The sequence below is a fragment of the Phocoena sinus genome, chromosome 15 (genome assembly GCF_008692025.1).
Source record: "Phocoena sinus isolate mPhoSin1 chromosome 15, mPhoSin1.pri, whole genome shotgun sequence".
Taxonomy (NCBI): domain Eukaryota; kingdom Metazoa; phylum Chordata; class Mammalia; order Artiodactyla; family Phocoenidae; genus Phocoena; species Phocoena sinus.
The window spans coordinates 19,657,814-19,668,288 of record NC_045777.1 but is presented as its reverse complement, the minus strand read 5'-3'; positions in this window follow the sequence as shown (position 1 = coordinate 19,668,288).

The following is a 10,475-nucleotide window of genomic DNA, read 5'->3' as shown; positions in this document are numbered from 1 at the left end:
CACACCGCAGGCTCCACAAACACAGAGGCTGCAGAGAAGCGAGGGGAGGAACATATAACCTGGAAGCCGGGTTCTTCCCTGCTCCATTCCTTGAGGACTGTTCAACCACCTAGCACTTTGGAGATGCTTCTCATTAGGGCTGAAGGAGAAGCTGAAGACAGGATTTAGATTGTTGAGCAGAGTATCGGAAATGTTTTCCCCCAGGGCAGCTTGGCTGAGTCAGCTTTCAAGGCTCAGCAGGAGGTACTTCGGGGAGATACTGGGTGAGGCCACCCTTGAAAGCTTTGGAAGGTCTGTGAGGTCCACGTTGCTGGCCTGCCTGCAAAAACGTGCTCCCTGCCCTTCTTCCTCATCTGTGGCTGAGGCAAATAAATCCCTCCAATGGCTGCCACAATGGGGGTGATTCCACTCATGAGCGATCATGCTACACCGAGGAATGAAGTCACTGGGTAAACTCAGCCCCACAGCGAGTATGCCCCAGGTTTAAACATTTCCCAAGTGCCTATTGTGAGCTCAGAGCAGTGCCAGGTGCGCTTCAGATGGAATCACCCATTATTTCATTTATCTTGTTTGATCTTGCCTTCAGTCCTCCATACATGTGCTAGCAGGGAAGTTTCCTCTTAGTTCCAGAGCTGAGGACCCGGGGATACGGCGGTGAATGAAAACCAAGAAGGATAGCTCAAAATCCAATAAAAGAGACAGGTATTCATCAGATCATCACATCCACAATTGGGCTCTTCCAAAGTGAGTTACATGTTGAAGGGAGAGGACCAGGGTCCTAGGCAAGTTCTGGGAAGCATAGCATCGTGGTTAAGATTGAAGACGTCGGAGCCAGTCGGCATGGGGACAGATCTCACTTCTGCCAATTTTTGCTATAAGACCTTGGCCAAAATTATTTGGTCTGTGCCTCCTCTGTGAAATATGGCTAATAATAGCACCTGCATCAAGTTAGTCTTTATAGGATTAAGTGAGATCATATTTGTAAGAGAGATGGAATGGTACAGAGGAAGCATGTAGCAAAGGAACCACTCACTAAGGGAGCCCTGAGAGGGGAGACCATTATTCCCATCTAGCTGACGAGGAACGCGGAATCCAGGGAGGTGATCTGACTACCCCCAATGCCACACACCTCTGTGTCGGGGGCGGCTGAACGGGCTCCCCCGAAATCCGGCCATCGGCTCCCTTCTTACCATGCTGCCCACGGGCTTGGCAAAGGGACACGCCAAGGAGGCCCAGCCTCGGGCACGGCTTGCCATCACCTCCACAGAAGCAGCCTCCCCTATCATAACACATCTCTGTTTAAGAAACATAAACCACCCTTGTGCAGCTCTCCAAGTACAAGCCAGAGTCAAAAAAGAGCTCCCATCCCCTCGCTCCACTTTCCAACCTGGACCACAAGACTCAGCCTTATGGGGAAACACATGAGAGCTTACCCAACAGGTTTCCCCAACAGAACGGGCAGGCCCTGAGGAGTCTAGGCTAGGAGGGCCCTTCTCCTGGCTGCCAGTGCCCCCACTGACCCAGAGCAGGCGGCCTCCCTCTCTTCCTGTCTGAACCTGCTGCCTGGGAGGGGCTGATGTCACTCATTCCTCCCACTTAGCTGCGGGCCAGCTTGGGCTCCCAGCAGCCATCACCCATCCCAGGGCAGCCCTGCACAGGCCATACCTCCTCCCTGCTGGCATCTCTCCAGCCGTGGCTGAGAGCCCGGCTTGGGAAAGGGATGGCCTGGCCCACTGGTAAATGTCCTGGCCGTATAACCCGGCCCAAGCTTGACAAATAATATCTGTGCTTGTCTAGCCTGGCAGTGAGAGCCGGGCCAAAGGGCCAAGTTCCAAAGCTGGGTCTTCAAAGGACAGAGGAGACTCTGGAAAGTAGATGACCACAGGCCACAAATCTCTACGGAGTTATTCTAAGAAGAAATCACACCCAGTTCCCAAACTGTGAGTGTAAATGGCTGCTCAGAAAACCATTAGCTGTGTCTACCCTTCCATTTCTAATTAGCAGCCTCCTTGCACCCCTGGACTATACTGAGGCCAGATCATGTTCACATTCTCTTAAGATGGAAACTAAGGCCACACCAAGAAATGCCCAAGGGCTCCTAAGGACAGCAAAGGTGGTGAGGAAGCAGGTGCTGGGCTCAGAGCTGTCAGAACAAGTCAGAGGGCAATCAGATTTAGCACAAGAAAAAAAAATAATATAAGAACAATAATAACAGCTGACATTTTATGCTAAACATTTTACCCCCTTGGCTCACTGAAACCTTAGAACCACTCAGGACAGTTGATCTTGATATTTTCCACCTTACAGATGAGGAAGCCTGAGTCTGACAGAGAATTGACTTCCCCAAGGCTTTTCAAATGAAAACAGCAGCCCTCAGGCAAACCTGACGTGCTGAACTCCAGGGCAGACCCGCAATGAATAGTGGGGGCAGGCATCTCCCTGCCCCTCCTTATGGACTGTAGGGCCATGGTTCTACAAACAACAGGAACTAACCTCTTTGCTTCTGTTACCTTCACCTAGATCTCTAAAGATCCAATGCTGGACATGTAAATTTGACATATCTTCCTTGGGTGCTTGAAACTGACCAAATATTGGTCATTGGCCAGGTAACAGGCAACATGGGAGTACCGGAGTCAGACATGGGGATATTTCCCAGCCATGCCGCAGATGGACTGGGTGGCCTTGGGAATGTTCGGAAACTTCTTTAAGCTGTAAGCTTCATATCTATAAACCAGGGGTAGTTCTTATTACATTGGTGGGCAGGGCAGGGGTGGGGACAAGGTGGAGTATATATCTGAAATGCAATAGTCAGGTAGATTGCAAACTCTATGAAGGCAGGAAGCAATTCTACCTTGTTCCTGCTGTATTCATAGCATCTAGTCCTCCACCTGATACATACTTTGCTCAATAAATTTCTGCTGAAGGATATACACACAAGGGTGTACAAATAAACAGGTTGAGGGTTATGTGTACAACCAGCAGGAAACAGTGCATATGACCACGGATGGGGCACAGCTAAACAAATGTGAGGACTTGCATGAAATAGACTGCTAGGTAGTCATTAAAAAGAGGGAGGCAGCTCTATATGTAATCATGTAGAAAGGTAAGCAGGGTATACAAATAGGCGGATTGCGGAACAATATGCATTTATGGTCACATTCTTGACAATCCACTTGAGATTAAAATTTCAACAAGGATATGACACAGACGAAGTTATCTACAAAACAGAAACAGACTCACAGCCACAGAGAACAGACTTGTGGTTGCCTAGGGGCAGGAGGAGGGAGGAGGGATGGAGGGGGAGTTTGGGATTAACAGATGCAAACTATTATACATAGAATGGATAAACATCAAGGTCCTACTGTATAGCACAGGGAACTATATTTCATATCCTGAGATAAACCATAATGGAAAAGCATATTAAAAAGAATGTATATAGGGAATTCCCTGGTGGTCCAGTGGTTAGGACTCTGTGCTTTCCCTGCTGAGGGCACAAGTTCAACCCCTGGTTGGGGAACTAAGATCCCACAAGCTGCACGCCACAGCCAAAAAAAAAAAAAAAAGGAATGTATATATATACGTATAACTGAATCACTTTGCTGTATAGCAGAAATTAACCCAACCGTGTAAATCAACTATACTTCAATAAAATAAACAATAAAATAATAAAATCTCAACAAGGAAGGGCAAGTGGAGGAGGAAATGTGGTTGCTAGTGTAGGAGTATTTTCACTTTTTACCCTGTGCATTTTACATTGCTTGATTTGCTCTGACAAGGAGCCTGAGACACTTTCCTTATGTAAAAGTGCAATAAAAATTATTCTTACATCTTAAATAAGTGAACAGAAGACCAAATAAACATTTTAAGTGTCATACATAAAGTAGGCCCCATAAATGTTCATCCCCTTTCCTCCCGTGGCCCTAAAGAATATTTATCACACCCTGCATCTCTGTGACTGGAATGAGACATGCAAAGATTTGCAAAGTCCTGCTAAAGTTGGTTTTGTCCCTTAGTGTGTGTGGCCCTGCAAAATCTGACAGCACCCAGTCTTCCAGAGTTTTCTGGCTTGATCTTAAAAGGACACATGCGTTGAAACCACAGCCACTGGTTTGTCCCAAAGCAGAAACAGAAACTTGGATGCTTTGGCCAAATGTGAAGTCAAAGGTTTGGGTGGGCTCCTGGGGCATTTGTCTTAGAGAGAATTCTCTGAGGTTTGGGCCTGGCTTTGGTGCAAAGGAATATTCATTATTCCAAAAATCCTTACCAAAAAGGTATAACTCCAATTTGAGAAGCTGAAGGTCAAAGAGACAAGAAAAGAAGGGTAAAGTAACAATGCAGGAGTGATTTCCTAAGTCACAGGTCAGAAAGCTAAGCTAACAGTCCCTCAGAAGAGCCAGGTTCCCCTACAACGAACGTGGCCTCTTCCATTGACTACATTTGTGTAACTAATTAACAGACAATTGCACGACTTCCTTTGTCTTTGCTATCTAGACCAAACCATCTCCAAGCAGCCCCTGAATCTGGTAGAGGAGGGCATAGGGAACAGGAATATAGGAGACAAACATCGAGGAGGTACCCAATATGTCTCTGGAACTGCACTAGCTATTTAGTGTAGATCTCTTAAAACTTCAAAATATCTCGTGAGGTAGGTTAGATTACCCCCATTTACAGACGACTCAGAAAGGTTAAATGCATGCTACACAGGATGTAATGGTAAGACCAGGAAGGAAATTTGGGTTTGTCTTTCTCCAAAGCCCATCCCCACCCAACACAGCACACCCAACATGACCCACATACACACACACACACACACACACACACACACACACACTCCTCTTCTCCTCACTGTAACTACTTACCCAACCAGAACAGGTTATAATGGGTGATGTTTTACTCCCAATGTTTTATACCCTCTGAGAAAAAAAAAAAAAAACTGTCAGGGAAGAAATGTCACACTGTCATTCATCATGTTCCATATGAAAGTCTTAGAAAATAGCTTTCATATTGTTTTTGGACTCACTTAGATGTTCATAATCCTAATCTCCTTATACCAATAGTCAGGTGCTGTTCGACATTCTGTGCAGGGCATTGACAGGGGAGCAAGTCCCTAATCTCTGCTCCTCCCCCAAAGTTGACAGCCTGGTAGTTGACTGTGGCAAAATTACAGCAGCAACCATCCTTCCTTTTGCTTCTTCTTAGGTGCTGTCAGAGCTTAAAAGTTCCTAACAGAACATCAGCTCAAAGACCTCAAACTACAAATGAAGAAACTACAGAGAGAAAGGAAGCCCTTTTTTAACATCACACAGCAAGTGAGTGGAAGATTCTGGAATAACTTGTCCTCCATGGCTCCCTGACTCTGCATAGCTGATGTCTGCAAGCCTATTGTGTGTGCATTTTAACAGCTTTTGTTGAAATATAATTTACATAACATTGAATTCACTTGTTTTAAGGGTACAGTTCAATCACCTTTTGTATATTTACAAAGTTGTACAATTATTACCATCTAATTTTAGAACTTCTCCATCACCCTGAAATAGAAAGCTTGAGCTGGTTTGCAGTCACTCCTCATTCCTACCTCAGCCCCAGACAATTACTAGTCTACTTTCTGTCTGATTTGCCTTTTCTGGACATTTCATATATGTGGACTCATACAATATGTCTTATGAGTCTGGTTTCCTTCACTTAGCCTGACATTTCGAGGTTCATTCCCATTGCTGTATGTATTCATACTCCATTCATTTTTATTAGCAAATAGTAGTCCATTATATGAATGGCCACCTGTTATTATCTATTCACCAGTTAATGTATATTTGGGTTGTTTTCACTTTGGGCCTATTGTATTTTAACACACAGCCCAACCCCACATGACTGGTGATGGCTGTCACGTAGATTAAAGACCTTGCACTACATCTAGACTCAGTTGAAGGAGTGCCCTTAACAATTAGTGATGTCTGCCCATGGTCAGGGAGCAGAAAATTGAGGCATGCAGGCAAAGTATGATTACATCATTTCCAAAGGGGTGTCTCCTAGTTCTAAAAGGGATAGTCACATTTCTCCCAAAAACAGAGTTAAAAGAAGGCAAAACGTTGCAACTAGGAAGAATCGCTTCATTTTTGGTGAAGAGCATACCTTGTAGGGTACAGTTTATTATTAAACAATCAGTGGTTGGGACATCTTTAGCATATTTTTCCAGAAAGGCAATGGAGCCACTCTGTCATGACTTCTTCAGGCCAACTCCTTACCAGGCTCAGGATTGGCATCATTTATGTGGCCAAGGATTAGTGAATGCAGCCACAGTTATGGCCCCAAGTGGCTGATGAGTTAGCATTCCTGGTGATCATATCTACAGCCAAAATTTTTTTTGTTGTTGAGTAAAAGTCGGAAGGGTAGTTCTTTACTTTCCTCTTGGGAGTGGAAGAGTAGACTTAACTCCTTCAAAACTCAGTGGGCTTGTTGTTGTCTTTGTATTGTTGGCCATGAGAAAAGAGATGGGAATTTGAGTTGGACTGATGGAAGAATGTAGAAATTGTGGTTTATGTGAATATGCCCCAAGCAAAGAACCTGGTGTTACCTTAGGAGAATGTAAAGAAAACGTCGTTGATGTCAGGGGGAAAATGGGAGGAAAAAGCAAAGTATTAGAGAAGTATGAAGAAAAGGAGAAGGCAGAAATTTATAACGAAGAGTAAAATAAATCATAAATGTTAAACCAGTGGTTTGTTAGCCAAACCCAGGCCACAACCATCTTTCTACTGTTCGAGACTGTTTTTCAAAGGGAAATGAATTAGTTCGAACACTTAAAAATCAGGAAACTTTGTATCACTTTCTGAGTTTCCTATTTGTTAAAAAAAAAGAAAGGAAGGAAGAAAGAGAGAGAGAGAAAGGAAAGAAAGAAGAAAGGAAGGAGGGAGGGAGGGACGGAGGGAGGGGGGAGGGAGGGAAGGAAGGAAGGAAGGAAGGAAGGAAGGAAGGAAGGGAGGAAGGAAGGGAGGGAGGAAGGAAGGAAGTCTGGCAAACATTTATTAGAGCAGAATAATGACAGCTCCTTGAGGATGGGGCATGTATGCTCCAGTTTGCCACAGTCCCCACCATACCCTATTGCTTATATTCATCTGTTTCACAGGTTTATGACACCCTTTTTATCTGCAACACCTTAGATAACTATGTTTATATTGGCTCAATCATTCCAGACATCCTGCTGGGCCCCTGTGTTATATCCGATCTTTCAAGAGAATGAAACGAAATTCATAGACATTAAACAACTTGCCCAAGTTCACCATCAGTAACAGTCAAAGTTATATCTTATCTCAACAGAGCTGCTGCTTTTTCCAGTATATCATACCTTGACAAACAGAGAAAAGAATTGATTAAACATAAAGCGAAGAATGGAGCAAAATTGAAGGAAAAATCTGGAGCAGAGGGAGAAGAGGGAGTTTTTAAAAGAACAATTTAATTAATTAATTGAAAACAAAGCTATAGCATGGACTTACCCAATGGGGGGCCAAACACAAGCCTGGATGGACACACATATTCCTTGCCCACTTCTCTAGAAACAAGTCCAGGCCTCCTAGACATAAAATACTTTTTTTCTTGACTCATAAAGACAGCTCTGAAAAAGCATTTGGGAGTTGGCTTAGGAATAAAATAACTTGTTCGAATTAGCAAACATTTTCCAAATATTTCTTAAAGAAAGCGTTTCCTACGTATAATTCCCAAAGCTCACTGAGTTAGCAAGTTCTCCAGGTGGCTCCAGAAATTCAGCTTAGGCCACGGTTACTATCTGGTGGTATAACCCATCTCTAAATTAGTCTCTGAGACAGACCCCCAGCACTGTCAGCTGTCAGAGTTTATTGGGGCAGCTTAAGACCCTGTTGCCCACTTATTGACCCCTTCCAGAGAACCTGAGGTCTCCCCGAGGGTCACCACTTGTACAGAAATAGAGGAGAACAGAGAAAACAAGCATTTCTTTTTGCAACTTCGAGATCTATTTCTGGGGTTGAACAGAAGCCATTAAAACATTCCCATGACTCTGTGCCAAGCCCCCAAATTACTAATGACAGACATGCTGGCTCAAAAGGAGTCATTTCTGGCAAATAGCCCTTCAGTATCTTGTTAATGGTAATAATCCCGAGCCTTTCATTGAAAGATCTCAAAGCATAGGGCAAGACTTAATTGTCTCCCCCGTCAACTCTGTCCCTGAAAAAGGTAATTATAATTCTTTCCCTCAGACAGTTTACACAGGGGTTAAATGGGCCACGGAGGTTGAATGATTTATCCTTGTTTCTATTCTAAGTTGAAAGGAAAAGTCTAAATAATGTCATAAGTTGGGGTGAACTCAGCTGTACGAGTTGGAACCAGTGGGAGATTGAAGCAGACAAACCGAGAGCCTGGGGAGGCTAACATGATAAAAGATACCCCTGACTAGTAGCCACAGGACAAGCACCACGTACAAAGGTGCTGACCTGAACTGAGTTTACCTTAAAGACGTTATCCATAACTTCCCAGTCCAGGTTAGAAGGAGGGAGTCAGAACCAGAGTCCTGGATGGGGGAGACCCTCAATATTGTGTGTACAGATTCCGAAGCGAGAGCCCATGCTCAGTAGCTTAGATAAAAATAAGAGTTTATCTCACTGACAGAGTGGTGTGGCAAGAGCTAGAAGTGTAACTGGTCCCCAGGTAGATGAGGGGTTCATCCTAGTGGAGGACCTGAATGCCAGACATGGCATGCGAGACAGTTACCTGAATCTAGAACCTAAGCCACTATGGAGATAGTCATCACTGACCTCACAAACCTGTTTCTCCTCCTGTAAATCCCCATCTCAATAAATGGGACCTCTTCTCACTCACGTGCCACAGCCGAGGTATAAGGATTCATCTTCTCCATCACCTTTTATATATGATCCCCACATTCTAATAACACAATATATCTTCCAAATCAGTATTCTTATCACCATTCCCACCTGCTTTGACTTAGTTGAGACCCTATGATATCTCCCCTGGATTATTTTAACAACCTCCTAGCTGTTTCTGTTGCTTTTACTCTTCTGTCTTACACTTTTACACTTCTGTTTCCCCAAGCCAAACAACTCTTTATAATACTGTCCACAGAATATTCTTGAAATACAAATATAGTCATGGCACTTATAACCGCCTGCCCCCCCCCAAGTTAAACCCTTCAACTTCCCTTCCACAGGGAAAAGTGAAAAACAGAACTGCCAACCTGGAATTCCATACCAACAAAATCATATTTTAAAAATAAAGATGAAATAATGTTTCAGATAAATAAATTGCTGAAGCAATTTATCACCAGCAGAAATTCAGAACAATAAATATTAAAAGTTCTTCAGATAAAAGGAAAATGGTACCAGATGAAAACTTAGATCTATACAATAAGAATGAAAAGCATTAGAAATGGTATACATCTGAGTAAATATAAAACTCTTTTTTCTCTCTTTTAATTTCTTTAAAAGATATATGTTTAAAGTAAAAATAACACTATTTATAACATGCATAAATAAAAAGTGAATGAAAACAAAAATGGGAGGGGATAAATGGAAGTATATGGTTATAAGATTCTTACATTATTCATTAAATTATTTATGATATTATTTAAAGGTACAATGAGATACATTAAAGATGTGTATTATATTCCCTAGAGCAGTTACTAAAAATAAAAATAAGGAATAGCTAATAAGCCAATAGTGGAAATAATATGGCACTGATAATTAACACCAAAGCAGGCAGACAGCAGAAAAAAGAAAGAACAGATAGAACAGATAAAAACAAAGAGGAAAACTGTAGATTTAAACCTATCACACCAATAATTACATTAAAGTTCACTCACCTTGACACTCCAATGGAAGACAGATTGTGGGAGGGGGTAGAAAAACAATACCCAAGTGTATGACAATAGGACAACACTCACTTTAAATATAAAGTCATAGACAGGTAAGGGAATGAAAAATTATGTACCATGCAAACACTGGACAATAAGCTAAAATATCTGTACTTATATTATACAACATAGATCTCAGCATAAGCAATATTATCAGGGATAAAGTGGGACATTTCATAATGAAAAACTGGTGAGTATATCCAGAAAACATAGCACTTTCTAAAATTATATGCAGCTTTAAATCTTTACGGAAAGTTTACCAAAATATGTGCAAGACCTCTAAACCTAAAACCACAGTGCAATGCTCAGTGATATCACAGAAGACCTAAATAAAATGAGAGATATGCCATGTTCATGGATTGGAAGACTCAGTGTTGCTATAATAATTCTCCCAGAAGTGACCTATAGATTCAGCACGGTCTCAATCAAAACCTCCAGAGACCATCTGTGTAGAAAATGACAAACTGGGCTTCCCTGGTGGCGCAGTGGTTGGGAGTCCGCCTGCCGATGCAGGGGACACGGGTTCGTGCCCCGGTACGGGAAGATCCCACATGCCGCGGAGTGGCTGGGCTCGTGAGCCATG